At 37.1% G+C, this 18,808-nt stretch overlaps 1 protein-coding gene across 5 annotated transcripts in view; it reads right to left on the reverse strand.

The window, feature by feature from the left end:
• Positions 1-18,808, reverse strand: part of LOC145268736 (choline transporter-like protein 2) — a 382,616-nt gene that overhangs the window by 131,642 nt on the left and 232,166 nt on the right. The window lies entirely within an intron of this gene.

The following is an 18,808-nucleotide window of genomic DNA, read 5'->3' on the forward strand; positions in this document are numbered from 1 at the left end:
CATGTAAGGGTAGCTACACAATTGTGAAGCAAGGGTTGTGTAGCCCCAATAAGCTTCTCTTGAATCAGTACTGCTTGATTCCAATGGCAAGAAGAATCCCAAGACGACTGGAAACAATGCAGAGTTAAGCACCTGGTATTCTGAAGTAATCACCCATTTAGTACTGATCGAGATCAACGTTGCTTAACTCCAGTTATCTAAAGAGGACCAGTGTGTCAATGTGTATTCACAGAGTAAACATCCAGAGAATCTTTAATGTGTTTATATATTAGTGCTCAATAATAACTGAAACTATGTATGTTAAGTTTTATTCATAAAAACATAGCTACACATCAAAGGAAATGTTTCAAGCATAGTTCTGACTATCTAGGTTTCCTTAAGCCAGTAATAAAATACAAGTTTCTATAAATTTTTATTTATTTATTTTTTTTTATTTGTTTTGTTTTTTTTAAATTCAATTTTACCAAGCAAAGCACAGTGTCACTTTGATGTAGAGGGCTACTATCGGGGACATAAGTTGCAGAGATATTATGAAGGGAGGTGGGCAGCAAGATGTCTGTTACCATTACACTTGAATTTCTGCATGTCAGTACAGTTGGGAAAGCAGGATCCTGGAAGGGAGTTCCAAAGTCTAGTAGTTTTGGGGAAGAAACTATTGGAATAGAAGTCTTTCTTACACCAAGGGATCTCTACAATGAAGGGGTGGGATTTAGCTGCTTTTCGGGTTTTTCGGGGGTATTTACGTTGAGAGGGTACATATGCTTGTAGTTCGTCAGAGCATTCACCGTTAAAGTACTTGTAAGACAGGAAAAGGGATGCAGCATCTCATCAATGAGACAGAGGTTGAAGCTCAGATGACAGTTCAGCACCTATCAGGTTGGCGACTGTTTTGAACACTGTCCAGGAGTGAGAGACTAGTAGCAAATGCACCAGCCCAAATGTGACAACAGTACTCCATACATGGGTGGATGGTGGCCTTATAGAGGTACAGGTTACTTTCAGGCGTAAGTAGCTTTCTAGCACGGTAGAGAGCCCATCTTCTTTGCAGCAGCCTTGGCAGCGCTCTCAATGTATTTGCTCCAACTCATATTCCTTGTGAACGTTAGTCCGAAGTGTTTAAAAGAAGTACTTTCAGGTAATGTGTTTTTCGTAAATTGCTATTAATGGTAGAGAAGGTTTCTTGTAATTATTGAAGAAAACAAGCTTAATGGAAAGGGGGGGGGTGACAGTGCAAACCATCCTTTTGTCGATACAACACACGAAAGTCTTTTTTCCTTTATTTAACCCTTATCCTCGAGTGGCCTCTTAGCCTTGATAAGTGGTGATGCCTATGTAAAAAAAAAAATTGCAATAAATCCTCGTGTATTAATTTATTTCTATTTCGGACTATTAGTCTCATCTTTATTAGTTGTTGTTTTTCATCTTTTATTGGTTTGTTTATTCACATAATGTGATGTGGTGTGTTGCACACAGGGCCTTTGAGCGTGTAGTGTTGTAGCTTAGTGAATGTGTAGAGTGCTTAGCTGCTTGGCTTTCAGGTGCTTTGCTCCTCTTGCTTCCAGCTGTAACCGCCACCTATACTCGCAAGAGTGAAGGGGAGGCAGTTTAGTAAGCCCTGCCCACTGGTGGTTAGAGCGTCTCACTGGTCAAGACTCGCATGCCACCTCCTCGTGGTACATCACGGTTTAACTGGGTACCTTGCGGCCCCAGGCTAAGTGTATGTGGGATCTCGGAGTAGTCTGGAGCCCCAGAGGTGTTGAGTGCATGGCCCTCCGGCGTGAGGACACGCCCTGGCTTACACCAATCCAGACCCCAGCTATGTGGTCAAATAGCAAAATGTCATCTCGGCAGCAGGAGTTGGCAGTCATGGTATGAGCGCAGCTGATATATTTTTCAACCACCGGTCTCCCATGGCGGATCACTGAGCGGATGAATCAAGAACGATCAACGGTCAGGGATCAACACCCAGTTAGCGGGTACTGCGGGGCAACCTACCACTGCTCCAGCTGTCGCACTCCTGTGCTCCGCTGGGGTCCGCAATGTTGGGTCCAGAGGTGGATGTTCTGTTCTGGGCATGCACTCATCCACTACTTCCCTGCCCCGGCGCTTGACGTTTCAGGCAACTACTATGGATATGTCAAGAATAAATTCTCAGCGACTGGCAATTCGGGAGCCCCCTGCAGTCGGGGGTGCTGTCGTTGCTCGGCAGGGCCCGCGTTCTAGGCAGGCGCGCCCCGGTCGACATCCTGCTACTGCCTCCCCACTACACCTGGCCTGCTGGAATGCTGATGCCCCTCGCTGTGCTGGCAGGCCACGCCTCCGCTACAAGGATGTCCTGAAACGTGACCTCCAGGTCTTCGGCATCCCTCACAACACTTGGGAAACCTCTGCCGGCAACCGAGCAAAGTGGCAAGCTGCTATAAGATCTGGTGCCAAAAGATCCTGCCAGCAATACACAGACTTCCTGAACTGTAGAAGACTGAAGCGCCTTGCCAATCGTCGTCCTCGACGTTAAGGGCCTATGATGATGATATTCACAACGTTTCGGCCAACTATTCCTCTGGCCTTCGTCAGGTGGTAACCGCGACGGATAGGAACTTTGAATCTCCTAACTGCATTCTCAGCAATCACTGCCATCTGTAGTTGTTGTCGTCTCACCACATTTTGACCAAGTAACCCTCTGGCATGCTTTGGGTGGGATTGAAACCGCTATCTTCAGACAATGTTCATCTGGAACTGTAGAGATTCAACGTCTATCAACTGCGCCACGGGCCCCGAAGGGCGATCAAGGTTGGATTTTTTGATCTTATAAATCCACGTTTTATTTATTATCTGATCTTCCATAGAATGTGGTGAGACGACAACAACTACGGATGGCAGTGATGGCTGAGAATGCAGTTAGGAGATTCGAAGTTCCTATCCGTTGCGGTTACCACCTGATGAAGGCCAGAGGAATAGTTGGCCGAAACGTTGTGAATAAACAAACCAATAAAAGATGAAAAGAAACGACTAATAAAGATGAGACTAATAGTCCGAAATAAAAATAAATTAATATATATAATGCTCATCTCAAAAAACGAATTCCAATTAAGGAATAATATATAAATCCTCATGTATTCGATATTATCTTCCACCGTTCATTCTCGTTCTAAGCTGTCCAACACAAAACTCATCTCAACCCTCGTGCTTTAGAATTCGTCCCTTTTAACAGTTACTAATTGTGCACATATGCAAATTAATGGCATTCGTTCACCAATGAACGACCTACAAAATTATACTTGTCTTTTCTTTTCTACATTTTCTGCTGTCATTTTACGAGTAAAGCAAACACGAGGTCATTTGCGAGAGTGATAATTTCTATTACAGTTTCTGCTCTTAGAATTTTATAATTATTATTATTATTATTTATCAATTAATTATTATTATTTTTTTTTTTTTTTAAATCACTGAGAATTATTGGATTTATTGCCCGGTCATTAAATACGCTTAAATATATTTTAATTCATGCAATTTTCGTATTTATTATTACAGAGCTAATTCTCTATTGATTATATAGAGAGTAACGATTTCTAAAGTTAAAAAAAATTACTTCGGTTTCATCAGTTAAAATTGAAACTAAAACATTTAGTACTCCAGCTGTATTTCCTAGTTTGAGCTATCAACAGATAAGAAAGATGTAAAATTAAACTATTTCAAGCTATGAATGTATTTGCGCATGTGCAAAAGTAATAGAAATATGTCAGCAAGTCATCCATCCAAACAAAATATTTTACCCATTATAAATCATCCTTCCCTTGGTGTATGATTACTATTTGCTGTCATTTTAATGTTATGTGAACCGTAGTTTAAGAGTTTATCTGTTAAATATTTACATACAGACATACATTCCAACAGAGAGATCTTTATTAGATTCTAATCCTCGCTTTAAGTGCAATTGTTTGCATTTCTATTACATTTGGTTTACCCAGTATATTTGCCAGGTAGTTTTTTAATTAAAAAAAAAATTTTTTTTAAGAGTCCAGTTGATCCTATAACTAGAATGATGGAAATCTTCCTAAGATTCCAGTTTCTTTTCATGTCGTACATAAGACCTTGGTATTTCGTTATCTTTTCCCTCTCAGCTCTGTTTAACTCAGCATCATTTTAACTTCTAAGGTTGCTTCTTTCTCCTTTTCCCATGTCACTATGCCATGTTTTATAGCTCCGTTTTATAGATTATAATTTACTTCATAAACAAACAGATTTTTAATAATATATCCATAGCTATATATACCTTTACATATGTTGATAGTCAAATGATCCAACCCCTAGAACTAAACATTAATCTATCAAATATATACATATTATAGTATTAGAGAAAGAATTAACTACCTGAATTAAAATAAAAAATAATCATCGAAAATTAGATACATATAAATACCTTTACCACAATAATCACCCCCCCCTCCAAAAAAAATCACTATAGGGAAAAATATAACTACAGATACAACACAATTCCTATTAACACGCCTATATATCCATTTAAAATAGCTACTCACCCAACCATAAGGACATATCTTATATATAATCAAACAAATAAGTAAATAAATAAGAAACCCCAAAATCTAAAAAAAAAAATAAATAAAAAATAAATGAAAGAATGAAAATAGCAAAGAATAAAAAAGTAAATTAATATATATAATAAAAAAATAAATAAATAAAAAACAAAAAATAAAAATAAAAAAATAAAAATTACTAGGAAGTCAGAAGCAACCTAGCGTATAGGTAGCAGCGACAATGGAAATAAAAAGTAATTTAGATCAAAGCAAGAAAAGTAGAATTCTAACACCTCCCAACAGTGGCTTAACCGTATGAAACTACACTTCCCTCCTACTTCACTCCTACTCTGAAAACTAAAAACTAAAAAACAAATGAACGAATAAAAAAAACAAAAAAAACAAATAAAAAAATACACTAATAAATAAAAATAAGACTTGTCAAAAGGAAATTAAAGTTCACCACCAATTAAAGATATACAACCATAAAAACAATCTAAGGATATGGGAGATTTTAAAACAAGCGCCAAACTAAAAGAATCACTTAACACCTCCCTACTAATGACGGTTTAAACATGGGAAGTAGCATCCACCCTTCCTTCCACCACTCCCCTGGAAAAATCCTACTACTCACATTCATAGAGCATACACCCCAATTCCCCTCCCCCGGAATATAGACCGCACCCAAATATCTTATAAAAACCAATGTGGTCTTGACATATGTTTCAATAGCAATTATTTTTTGGTCTGATAAAGTGTTGTCCCTGAATTGGGACTCCACTGAAACATCTATGAACATATGTAACCAATAATGTTTGTATAATAAACAGACTATAATAACTTTACATATATGCACACATATCAGCATTCCTAAATAGACATTTTCCAAGATATTTAAGGAATTTAAAAGTGGAATTACAAAAAAAAAAAAAAACGAAAACCTTGCAACTTTCAAGTAAATAAAGGGAAATTAATTTCAATGTTCAATCTGTTCCAATTTGTTGCGCGGTTTGACAAAATAACGATTATAAACAATTGCAACTGACCAATCTGTTACCATTTAGTGGGTGTGAAAGGAATTATGAGCAAATAAAACGATCGAATACTATTGACTATCTCATTTACATATTTGCTTCTTAAAAAAAAATGTATTTAATATCTCATTTACATATTTGGTTAAAAATAAAATGGCGGACAACATGTTTGTGGAATCGCAAACTTTTTACAATTTCAATATATTCAGACGCAGGATCACATTTTTGCTAGAATTTGTAATTCTGGCATAAATGCAGTATATAACAGTAAAAAAAAGAAATATAACAAATCTACAACAAATAACTTTTACTAAATGTAAGATGGAGCTGCTAGAATGAACTTTGAAGTGGATAACGTTAAGTTCAGAAGAGATGTTGCGAGTTTGTCTCTGCTTTATCGTTATTTTCATGGAAAGTGTTCGACTGAGCTTCAATCTATGGTCCCTCGCCAAACTTTCACAAGAAACACTCGTCTAGCTGTAAACACTATCAATAATTCCCCCCACTCTTTATCTGTGCCTAAACCTAAACATAGATTCCATGAACAAAGCTTCTTTCTTAGAACTGCACGCCTGTGGAATTGTCTTCCGTTTTCCTGCTTTCCAGCCGTCTATAATATGGTTGTCTTCAAGTCCAATGTGAACAAGTTTCTGATGAGACGTTCCACTTATGCTAACAAATTTACCGAACTTCCATTACTATCGATCACTATATTGTCCTTTTAACTGCTGTACATTCTTCAACCATTATCCTTGAGTGGCCTATCGGCCTTGATAAGTGGTGACACCTATGTAAAAAAAAAAAAACTATATTGCCCAATTGACTACTGTACACTCTTAACCCTTATCCTCGAGTGGTCTCTGGGCCTTGATAAACGGTTATGCTTATGTAAAAAAAACAACAAAAAAAAAACTTTTACCATTGCTAACCAGCTGAGTACTACCGCCGTCAAGAAAGGAGGAGTCTATCAGGCATGTGTATGCAGTGCGGTAATGTTTAGAAGTGAAATCTGACCAGTAAGAATTGAGGACATGCGTTGCATGGAGAGGAATAATAATGATATGATGGATGTGTAATGAGAGTCTAAAAGACAGACTTAGATCTAGTGATCTTGGAGGAAGATTAAATCTAGGCAGTATGAAGAGATGTATGCAGAACAGGAGACTTTGATGGTATAGTCACATTTAAAGAATAGATGAGAGTGGTTAGGTTAGTAGATGTAGAGCAGTTGAGGCAGCACGATCAGTTAGCAGGGGAAGGCCAAGGAAAACATGAGAGGAAGCAACAAGAATGAAAAGAGGGATAAATAAAGACTTTGTCAGAGATAGGTTAGTTAATTTCTAAAATCCATTCAACACATGCATATGTGTAAAAATGGATGTGAACTAAAAATGCAAAAGTGAAGGTGTTAATCATAACCTCATTCATATAAAACTATATTAAATTTAATATAGCCTACATTTGGACACTTTATGCCTAGCAGTTACATTCCAAAATTCATAATGATCAATTTAATTGAATTCTGGAGATACAAAAATATTGCAAGAATTAGAAGTGGATGGAATTCAGGGAATTTCGTATTATTTGGATTCTTTGAACTACTGTTCTCATCTTGAGTGTCATTTTCCCAACGTTTTGGTCAATGTAACCTCCGACCTTCTTCAGGTATATCTTGTCGAACTCTCGAATATTTTTGTCAAACTTGGATATCTGAACGAAATTTTGAACGGAACTATTTACTTCACGGGGGTAGCATGTTCTTGTTCCATCAGCCATGATTGGATAGAGGCCCTAAGTAATTCGCAATTGTATTTTTTGGTCGCCTACATTGAGAACTGAACAGTCAACATTCAGGAGTATATCACCTTTACAACTGATTTTTACCAAGTACTCTAACCACCGAGCCATGGGGCCTTGTTACTGCTATTACTAAGAAGCAGAGCATTACCATTATCGGCTAAGGAAAGAGCCTACGAGACATTTTCTTTTTTTCCTTTGAAGATTATAACGTTGGGCATGGGGCAGCCAAACCAGCTGCCAACATTGCCCTGCTTTTTATTGAAACCAGCTCTTTTTAGTATCCTCGTGGTTCCCTTAAACGTAATTGTTTGGATCTCTTTTTCACCTGGTCCATCAGGAATATTAGGTAGGATGTCAGGTTCTTCTTCATAAGCCCTGTGGCACCTATAATAACTGGTATGATTGATATCTCCCTAAGATTCCAGTTTCTTTTCATATCATACATGATATGATATTGACCTTGATATTTGGTCTGTTTCTCCCTTTCAGCTCTGTTCAGACCTCCGTCATTAGGGACACTCACTTCAACCAAGGTTGCTACTCTCTCTGACTTATTCCATATAACTATGTTAGGTTTTACAGCAGCATTTTCAAGATAGGTGGTTGTAGGGATTACATGGTCGTAATGTATGGTATATAAATTATTTCAAACTGTTCTTTCAGGTTGATGTTTCCAGGACTTGCTGCTACACTGGATGTTGATTTTTTTACAGATAGTTCAATGGAGATACTTACATACTCCATTATGTGAAACTTGTTGAATGTATAAAAGTGAAACTTTGATAGTGAGAGCTGAGGATTTGTGTCATATTAAAATAATTAGAATGATGGATGTGTCTTGATGACAGGTTTAAATTTGAGGATTACAGAGGAAAATTAAAGCTGAACAGTAAAAGGAGATGTGTGCAGAAAAGTAGACTACGATGGTATGGCCACATTGTAAGAATGGGTGAGAGCTGTCGGGTTAGTAGGTGTCGAGGCAGGAGGGTGATTTGGCAGGAACAAACCAAATAAAATGTTGCAATATTTTTTGGTATACTGTTATTGGGTATGCTAAAACAATTTGGACGATTATATTTATAGCCAGAAGTGATAAGGAAGAACTAATCAGGTACCAGAATTGCTTTATAAAATGCATTGAATCTGAATTTTTCAGTCATAGCTTTTCACTCGAGAAGGAAACTATGCTCTGCTGATTTCGACTGGATTAATACTACCATTTTAAAAAAATTTTTTTTTTTACATAGAATTCTTTACAATTCACAGCTTCTGACTCGATTGGAATAATTACAATCAATATTTGCTATTGGATAATTTTCTTTTCTCTACGACAATTATTTTGATTTTGTCATCCTTCTTAGATAATTTTTTTATTACAAGAATGGCTCTCTACTCAAGAAAATAACACGTGAGGAAGCGATAAGAATGAAAAGAGGGATAAATAAAGACCTGGCCAGAGATAGTTTAGTTTGGAAGTCACATGTAAAATAAACGTGAAACCGAAAATAATGACAGTTTACAAATTAACTCAATCCCAACAAATCTTGAGTTTAACAGTCTTACTTCCCCCTCCCATTTTATAAAATGTTTTTGTTAAATAAAATGAAATACAGTTTTGGAAAATCGATAGCATAAGTTGAAGATTCTGTTCTATATGTGTAATGGCGCTTCTTTGTGAGGGGGGGGGTGTTTTCAGAGAGGAATGCCAAGGAAAATATGGGAGGAAGTAAGGATGGACTTAAAAAAAGAGATCCTGGCTAGAGATAATTTTTTTTTTACATGGAGGTCACCACTTATCTAGGCCAGAAAGCCACTCGGGGATAAGGGTTATTGCATGTAAAATGGGCGTTAAATAAAATATGATAGTGAAAAAGTGGATGAGAGTGTCCGGGCTAATAAGTGTAGAACAGTTGAGGTAGCAGGGGTCAGTTAACAGAAAAACATCGGAATTAATCATGGAAGTAAGTGATGCCAATGTGATCTATTTCTACTTATATATAAAAGGCAATTTGTGTATGTGTATGTGCTTATGTATGTGTGTGTGTGTGTGTGTTTGTTCCCTATGGACACTGAAATGATTGGGTCGATGTTTTTGAAATTTCACACAAATGTACCTTATGTGTCTGGAAATGTTCTTAGATATGTTTTGTATTGTAATGCCTCTGATAAGTATAAAAAATTTGCTAATCGAAAAAATCCGATTAAAGATGGAACAATCCAATTTTGACCAAAGTTAACACCCTTATACAGCATAACATCAAGTGTATTTGAGAAGTTTTGTCATCACACAAGCAGTAGGACCCAGCATATACAATAGACACTATAATAAAGCAAGGGCGCGTTCGAAATGAAAGCTTGTTTAGAACACAATTGAACCACGATAATCAACTTCTGCATTTAAAACTTTAATTCAAGCAATTGTATAAAAATTATTTTATAAATAGGTTCTCTACAGTGCAATGTAGACACAATTTGTGAACTAAGCCATTGTAGGAAGGCATTTGAAGCTTCCTCATTCTACACCGTGATGAGTCCTTGACTAAAGCAGCCAATCATCGATTTCATTAAAAAAATGAATAATTTCTGGGATTTCAATAACAGAATTATTAGAAGTGTGTAACATTCATTGGTTCTCATTCGGGAATCCTTGCTAGTGTTTTGTATGTGTAATGGCGCCCTTGTGAGGTTTTCATATCTTCAAATATTAATTCATGGTGTTTAATTTGGAGGTTTTGTAGAAGAAAACTTGCTTTTCTTGGCTCTGTTGAACATGATTGAGTTTTGTCAAAGAAAAGGAAACAAAAGCAATAACATCAATGTTTTGTGCATTTTAGGTCAGGAAGTCGGTATTTCCACACAACCTGATCTGTATAAAAATGTATTACCTAGTAATAAACTAAATTACTTCAGTATATAAAGCCAATACGTTTGTTTAAAAAAAAAAAAAAAAAAAAAAATCATACAACTATATATGTGTGAGTCTGTGTCATCCATAAATAGGCGTTTTTTGTCTTTCATGATTCAGTATGACTGGAGTATATCGGTCACAGATTTGAAACCTGGATCCAGTCAACCGTGACCCATATATTTATTATATAAATCTCACTTGTGTTTAAATGTATGCATGTCTGCCTAAAACTTTCGACAGAGGCGACGGATTTTTATGAGATCGTATCGTTTTGAAGCTCGCCCATTTGGACGAAAAATATCGAAAAACTGGCTAAAAACATTAATTCCTTCATCCTAAACTGGGCACTTTTCCACAAGGAGGGGTCACTTTTTTCGCCGATATTTTCAAAAGTTATTCCCTCTTTTCAATTGGCTAGCCTTAATTTAAACCTTTGCCACTTTCGGTTTAGCGATGGATGCAACGGCAAAAACGTCACGTTCTTTTCCTCCTTCATGGTATGGGTTTGAGCCTGCCTGCCTACTACCACTTTTTTTTTTTTTTTTTTTTTTTTGCTCAACACACTTCCACACACCCCGGGAAACGCCGGCCACCCAGACTAGTATATATTTAAATTTCAAATCGCCAGACTTGCAACACAATTATGTAATTCCATACTGACAAGCATAAAAAGCACAAAACATTTACAAATCTTAAAATTATTTATATTATATTTCTTTGTTTCAATTTCTGAAACTACTGGACCGATCTGATTGAAATTTTGTATAGACCTTTGTTAGAAGGTTCAGCAAACTAAGTATAATAGTATCCGTGCAATGCACAGTTAGGGATTAAAGATCAGTCACCATAATACCACATTTACTCTAGAAGTTTGGGATAAAGCACTCATTCTAAGTTAACAGGCTATAACTTTTGCCAATTTTTGATAGGTTAAAAGGTTATATATCATCATCCATCGCCTCCGTTCAGACTCAAAAGACAATGGATACCCCTGTAAGGATAACTGCACGTGTAATTGTGAGGCAAGAGTTGTGCAATCCCAACCACACCTCTCATGAATCGGCACTGATCGAGTACAGTGGCAAAAATAACTTCTATCACTATCTCTACTAATATATAAAAAGAACTTTGTGCGAGTTCGTTTCCTATGGACTCTAAAATGCCTGGACTGATTTTTATGAAATTTCACATGAAGGTACTTTATGTGCCTGGCAGTGTTCTTAAATAGGCTTTTTATCGGAATGTCTTTGATAAGTATCGATAATTAGTATAATACAATGAAAGAAGGAACAGGCGATTTGGACCAAAATTTACACCTTACACATCACAAGTGCATTTCAGAAGTTTTTTTTTCTAGAGCGATGACGAGAGAATATTCTTTTCATTATTTTGGCTCTCGAGTTTATATCTTATGTTTTTAGATAGAGTGATGTGGTTCTCAATTGATTAGCTGTGTCGGATATATACGCGAGAGTCAAAACAATGATAAGAATATTCTCTTGTCATAACCCTATTCATTACCACACAAGCTGAAAGGCCTAACATAACATCAGCAGTAAGTTCCTTGATATGACAAGGTCGCGTGTGGAATGAATGTTTGTTTGGAGCACAATTAAGGAAGGATACTTGACTTTTACATTTTAAACTTTAATTCAAGCCATTATATATAAAAAATAATTTTATAAAATCAACAGTAGGTTCTCTACAGTGTAATGTAGAATACAATGTATTGTGAACTAAGTAACTATGGGGAGGCATGTGAGCTTAATCCCAGTGTACCAGGATGGGTCCTCAACTAGAGCAGGCAATCATTCGATTCGATTGAAAAAATAGGCGATTTCACCGATTTTGATGACGATACAAATATGGTAGTGTGAAACATTTGTAGATCATCATTCAATCCCGAGCAACGTCGGGTTATCCTACTTTATTCAGGCAAATATTATTAAAAACAACAGAGACACCTTGCTTAATGATTCTTTTTTTCATTTTTTTTTTTCGATCTTTCGTAAGATTTTTTTAACTTCAAGATGGAAGGTATTTACAAATGTTCCATGGTTCACACGAGCGCTTTCGATTCTTTCTTGAATCATCATCAAGTGAAGATAAAATATTAAAAATAGAAGTGAAATATATAGTTACGAATGATAAAAAGAGTCAATGAAAAGTCGATTAAAATATACATTTACGAGTGATAAAAAACTCGATTAAAAATTAGGATGATAAAAGGCAATGTTAGTAAAACCAGTCGTATACTGGTTATGCTAAACATTTCAGCACATTATTGCTACTTTCAAAATTTTACTAACTGGCTTTACTAACATTGCCTTTTATCATCCTAATTTTCAATCGAGTTTTTTATCACTCGTAAATGTATATTTTAATCGACTTTTCATTGACTATTTATCATTCGTAACTATATATTTCACTTCTATTTTTAATATTTTATCTTCACTTGATGATGATTCAAGAAAGAATCGAAAGCGCTCGTGTGAACCATGGAACATTTGTAAATACCTTCCATCTTGAAGTTAAAAAAATCTTACGAAAGATCGAAAAAATGAAAAAAAGAATCATTAAGCAAGGTATCTCTCTTGTTTTTAATGTTTGCCTGAATGAAGGAATGCTGCCTAAATACACTAATATATATATATATATATATATATATATATATATATATATATATATATATACACACACATACACACACACTAGTAGACCGTCCGGTATTGCCCAGTCATTGGACCCAATATGTAGGAATGATTTAAAAAAAAAAAAAAAAAAAAAAAAAAAAAAAAAAAAAAAAGACTCATGTGCCACTACCGAGAATCAAAACCAAAACTTATGATTTACTTTTTCCTTTGATGTTAATGCCTTAGCTATGAAGACGTTTGCTGCAAGGCTAAAAAATTAAAACATGAACCAATAGCTATTACGTTATGCATGCATATTCGCACTGCCATCGTTCAAACTTCACCTGGCAAATACCATTTCTTTAATTTTCACTTTCGCACTGATTTTCCCCGGCTAAATCCCAAATATAAAGTTTTGTATGGGTTCAAATATCCTATATATTAAGTTTCATGTCTCTAGACCAAAAACTGAAAGGAGTTTGGTAGGCAAAAGTTTTAAACAAAAAAATATATACGCACACAAATATATAGAGAAAGAGGATTGTGTTTACTATAAACTGTTTATGCAAATATTTCGCAAGTATAAAACATGTAGAATATCTGTATGAATATAATTACACGTAATAGTTAACTAAAGATGATTATCCCATAAGAAAACCGAAAAAAATTAATAGGGAATTAAAATGAATGTTTAAAAGAATATGCAAATTAGCTAGATCTTTTGCAGATGAATGCAATTCCACGACCCATATATAAGAAAGTTGTATTTTCTTTTTAAAATAAATAGAAAAGGCTTTTGGTCCAACAAAAGGAGGGTGGACCTGTAAATTCACCATTGTCCATTCGTCTGTCCGCACTTTTCTCAATAACTTCGCCTTAGAATCTTTTGAAATTTTGCAAACATTAAACATGATATGAGTAAAAAAGTAACAAAGGATTTTCCGGAAAAACTCTGGTTGCTCCCCTAGGGATGCCTTTCGGATTAAAATGGCTAAAATTGACACTTTTGCACTTATTAAAAAAAAGATTAATACCTTGGATTTTTATAAAACATTTGTAAAAGTTCTAACTAATTGATTTCTATATAATTTTGTTTGTCTATACTTCACAATAACTCCTGGGTGTGCACCCAGGGGCTTTTTTAGGGATAATAAAAACACTCCATTTTTGGAACTATTTTACCATATTTGCCCAAAATTTTCTGTGTATGTCTATTTAGCAGTTTTGCATGGTGCTGAACTCAAATTTAAATATGTTAAGGCCTGGGGATTTTTGGGGTTAAAAGTTGGTGTGGGGTGGGGGGGGCAAATGATCGACTTAGTCATTTCTTTTTTAGCATGGTGCAGAACTCAAATTTATATATGTTAAGGCCTAAGATTGCACCGTTTGTTAATTTTCACTAGGATTTGACGTTCCCTGGGGACTTTGAGGCTAAATGGGGGGGGGGGCAGTTTTTTTTATGCCTCGTTCATTGTGCACTCACATCCTTCACTTGTTAATATGAACATCAATATACACACCAAAAAATTTATAGGAGTGTATATATATATATATATATATATATATAGTAAACCAGAATATATTTCACTTAACCTAGATCTCAGAAAGCAAACACTTTCTAGGACTACCACTCGATTTTTATGAGACACAGATTCAATTAAATTTCTCATTTGCCTCTCAAATGTTGAGTTAGTAAAGAATTTAAAAACAATTTTCTTCTCCCCCAAGTGAACAGGTCCTGGATATGACCTTAAACTATAGCTGATGGTGAAGTGTTGGGGAGTGTGGAGCCACCCTTTAATTGCCATTACTCCCAGATCCACTCTGACCCGGAGTGGTAGTACCTGTTAGGGTCCCAACTATAGGTTAAATAGAAACCGACTTTAAACAAAAAATATATTCTATTAAAAAAAAATTTCTTCAAAATAACTGGATTCGGCATTAAATAACCTGAAAAAGGGTTGATATGCTGTAAAACAAAAACGGCCAACCAACCAACCAACCAACCAACCAACCAACCAACCAACCCAATTGAACAGTTAACTATGTCACAGCATATCTTTCTTGTGGTCTCTCGGTGTTATCGGATTCCAAGACAAGAATTCATCTAGTCTGGTGGAGTGTCCAGCTAAGTATTGTTACTACAGGTAACATCACTTGAAGATGCACCATTTCTTGCATGATCCAGTGTGCGTTTGCCGAGGAGATCTTATTTGGGCTATGAATACTATGTAATTTTGAATATTTGGTCAAGGTTTACTTCTAGGGGAAAGTATCCTCATACCAGGTTGTTCTGACATAACCCTGTACAGAGAGACCTTAGATACTCTTCTGCAGAATGAAATTAATTCGAACATGGCACACCTAGGGTGTCAGTCTGTATCGTTATTTGAATATTTGGTCAGGGTTTACAGGGAAAAAGTATCCTCATACCAGGTTGTCCTGACAAACTCATGTACAGAGAAACCACAGAGGACTGTGTGTGTATGTGTGTGTGTGTGTGTGTGTGTGTGTGCATAAATAAATCAATGCACTAAGTTTAAAATAGTGTCAGGTAGTTTAAATACAAAACAGGTGGCCCTCTCTGGGAAAATCTTTATCTGCAAGCACAATAGACAACTCGACTAGAAACGAAATCAACTAAGTAGGTGTATACATGTGTGCGTCCGTGCGTAATATTTTTTTTATTATATAGAAACATAGATAAGGTTTTTATCTTTTTATAGAGCACGTTATTCTAATCTACACATCGATTAATCAACAGACGAACCCAATACTTCCCAGATGAAAAAGACACTAAAAGATTTGGTCACAATTTATGCAAGTCTCGTATAAATGTATATTTATAAAGTTGAATCATCACGCTGAGACTGCAATTAAAACGCCAAATTTGTATTCACAATAGAATAAAGAGATTAGAAAATGGACCTTGCATTTACTCATAACTTTTGTTTCCCTCATTTTGTCTTTTAGTTCTCAAATTCCATGAACGATGTTTCTGACAAAGGGGAAAGAATTGCCGTTTTCTAGGTTTGATTCTATCTAACACTTATCGTTGGCAAGATTTTGACCTTGAAGTAGTATCCAAAAATTTTTTTAGCTGTTTAAATCAAGTGGCTTCATGTCTTGTCTGGAGAGAGATTTCCATTAAAAAAAGAAAACAATAAATTTCTAATTTTTCTTTTATCAACCCATGGTCATAAAACCATTAGCAATAGACAGAGGCTACTAAACTAATTAGGGAATGTATAAAACTTAGGAAAATCAGGCTAACCCATACAGAAGTCTGAAAATATGACAGTGATACATGTTCATTCACACAATTCTGAGGGAGCACGTTTAGGACCGCAGAACACAATGCGAAAGGAGATCACTAGTTCATCTCAGAGCAAAATACATCTAGCTTAGATAAATACTTTCGCAGTTTTATCAAGAGCTACAATAATAACACTTTCTTGGCCTTTTGGTCAAGATCAAAGTATGTAGTGGCAACGCAAACCTCCCGGCGCCCTTCAGCTGGACAGATGGCCTGGTCCGGATCCTCGGCGTGTGGTTCGGACCGGGTCTCCAGCTTGACAAGAATTGGTTGGAGGTACGGTCAAAGGTGGAGGCTGCAGTCAATTCGTGGCTTCCTAGGAAACTTTCCTTAAAGGGTAGAGCTGAGGCGTGCGCCACTTACATCTTTCCTCTCATCCTTTACCGACTGGCCGTACTTCCCCTGCCTGCACAACACCTAAAAGCTCTTGTCGAACTCTTGTCCTCGCTCCTTTGGGACAGAGGAAGACACTGGGTGAGCAGACAGGTCTGTATTCAACATCCGTGTGAGGGAGGCTTGGGAATGCCGGACTTGAAGTGTCATGAGATGCTTAGAGGCTGGCCTTCCTGAGCCACTATATGCAGGATGACCGACCGTGGCACCCTGTGGTTACTGCCGCCTTCCCCGACCTCGTTCTCGACCCTTCCATTGAGAGCCGTCGCAGGCCGCGAGGAGAATCTGCCTACATGAAAGAGTGCCGAGCCGCGCTAAAACGACTACCAAGGTCCAGTGACCTTGTGACTGCTACCCGTAGGGAACTCCACAGGGATCTAGTGAAGGGGGCCGCCGACGACCCGCTATGCGCGCGTTTGGGGTGGCAGCAGAGTGAGATCTGCTCCGTGTGGAGCTGGGCGCCAGGTTCGAGTCATCTGAACAATTCGGAGTTCTCTCTGACCTGGCGATTGGCCTGAAATGCACTTCCACTCAACAACATACAATGCAGTTCCGGGTTTTTGGAGTCGCCTGATTGTCCCCGTTGTGGGACAATAGCCGTAGAAACTACGGATTACGCTTTCTTCGATTGCCGCGAACTCTGCCAGTACTGGTCGTATGTCAGCGGAGTGACGGCTCGCATCGATCCTGAGCATCCTCGCCCAATTACTGTATCCAATGTTGTAGACAACGTAAGGCCGCCGTGGGACCAGGAAAGACAAATGGTCTACGTTACGATCCTGACCGTGGCGAGAATGGTGATTTGGACGTCGCGTCTGCAAGGTTGCCGGGGGGTGTTGTCTTTTTCTGATCAAGATCTGATCGCTTTCTTTAAACACCAACTACGGGTGAAGACCAGATGTGATAGAAGAAGGCTGCATCGCGCGGCATTTGACAGAAGATGGATACATGTGGCAAGTCTGTGTGTACGAAGAGGAGCCAAATTTGAATATGTGTTCCCCGCCTAGGTGTGGAACCGGCAGTTCTGTAAAGTAAAATTAAACAAGTAGCCTCTCAGCTAGCTGTGTGTGTTCCATCCCTCCCCGATTAGGAAGCCTCCAAGATCCCCATCCCCTCTTACCTGCAATTTTTGTTTTCACCCCTTCCTCTAAATTTTACCCATCTTGGAGAAAAAGAAATACAAACTAACCTCCATCCCTTACCCACAAAAATTTCTTTTCTCCATTCACCCCCATCTAGAGGGCATCCCCACCTAGAGACTGACCCGCAGAAGCGAGGTTCCTTTTACAAACCTAGTGGAACGGGCAGTCTATCAACTAGACGGGGTTGGGAGAGTCCTACTAATCACCTTTTGTTTTTTCTTCCCCCGCCCTCGACACAAATGAATTATTGTACCATTTTATTGTTATCTTTTGTTTTTACACGTCAATAAAAAATGTTTTAAAAATTGGGAGTTAAGTAGGACCTCCCCCAATATGAAAGGGTGAATGCGGTATTATGGTGAAAGAAGATACTAGCTGCGAGAAACTTTTGACTTTGTTTAGTTCTGGAGTGACAAGGATGACCAACGACCCCCAAAATCCCCCCTTTTGAGTTGGCCATGTGCCTAAGTTTTTTGTTCATCGTTGATTTTGACTGTATTTTTTAACATGAATAAAAGATTTAATATCTCAAAGTGTAGTATCTGTTCTTCAGATGCTGCACTTCATTTTCTTGTTCTCTTTCGGTGGAGGAGAAATCCTTCACGATTGAGACAATTTTTATTTTTGTACCTTTTCTCCACGTTAAAAAAACGACCCTGGTGTCTAACTCTGTCCCGTGGGGAGGCATAGTAAATAGGTACAATAATATCAGTGTCTCCATTTATGCTGAACATCTACAGAATGCCAACATCAATATATTATATATGAATGAGTCTTCTGTGGAATTTCCACAGGTCCCGCTAGTTTTTAAACTATTTTCCATTCTCATAATATTTTTAAGTACTAGGAACCGAGTCTTTTGGGCATACAATCAAGGTGTTGGCCTCGATATCAAACCTCTGCATATGGCTCTGTATGCGATTGGCGTCATAGGGTTACCCAGTTTGTATATTCCTTTGCAAAAAGGACATCAAATTGAACTTAAATTTAAATAAAATAACCATATTTTATCGAATGTTAAATCAATGTTTTTATTGCATAAATATT

The sequence above is a fragment of the Euprymna scolopes genome, chromosome 44, assembly GCF_053919585.1.
Source record: "Euprymna scolopes isolate OS-2025 chromosome 44, ASM5391958v1, whole genome shotgun sequence".
Lineage (NCBI taxonomy): Eukaryota > Metazoa > Mollusca > Cephalopoda > Sepiida > Sepiolidae > Euprymna > Euprymna scolopes.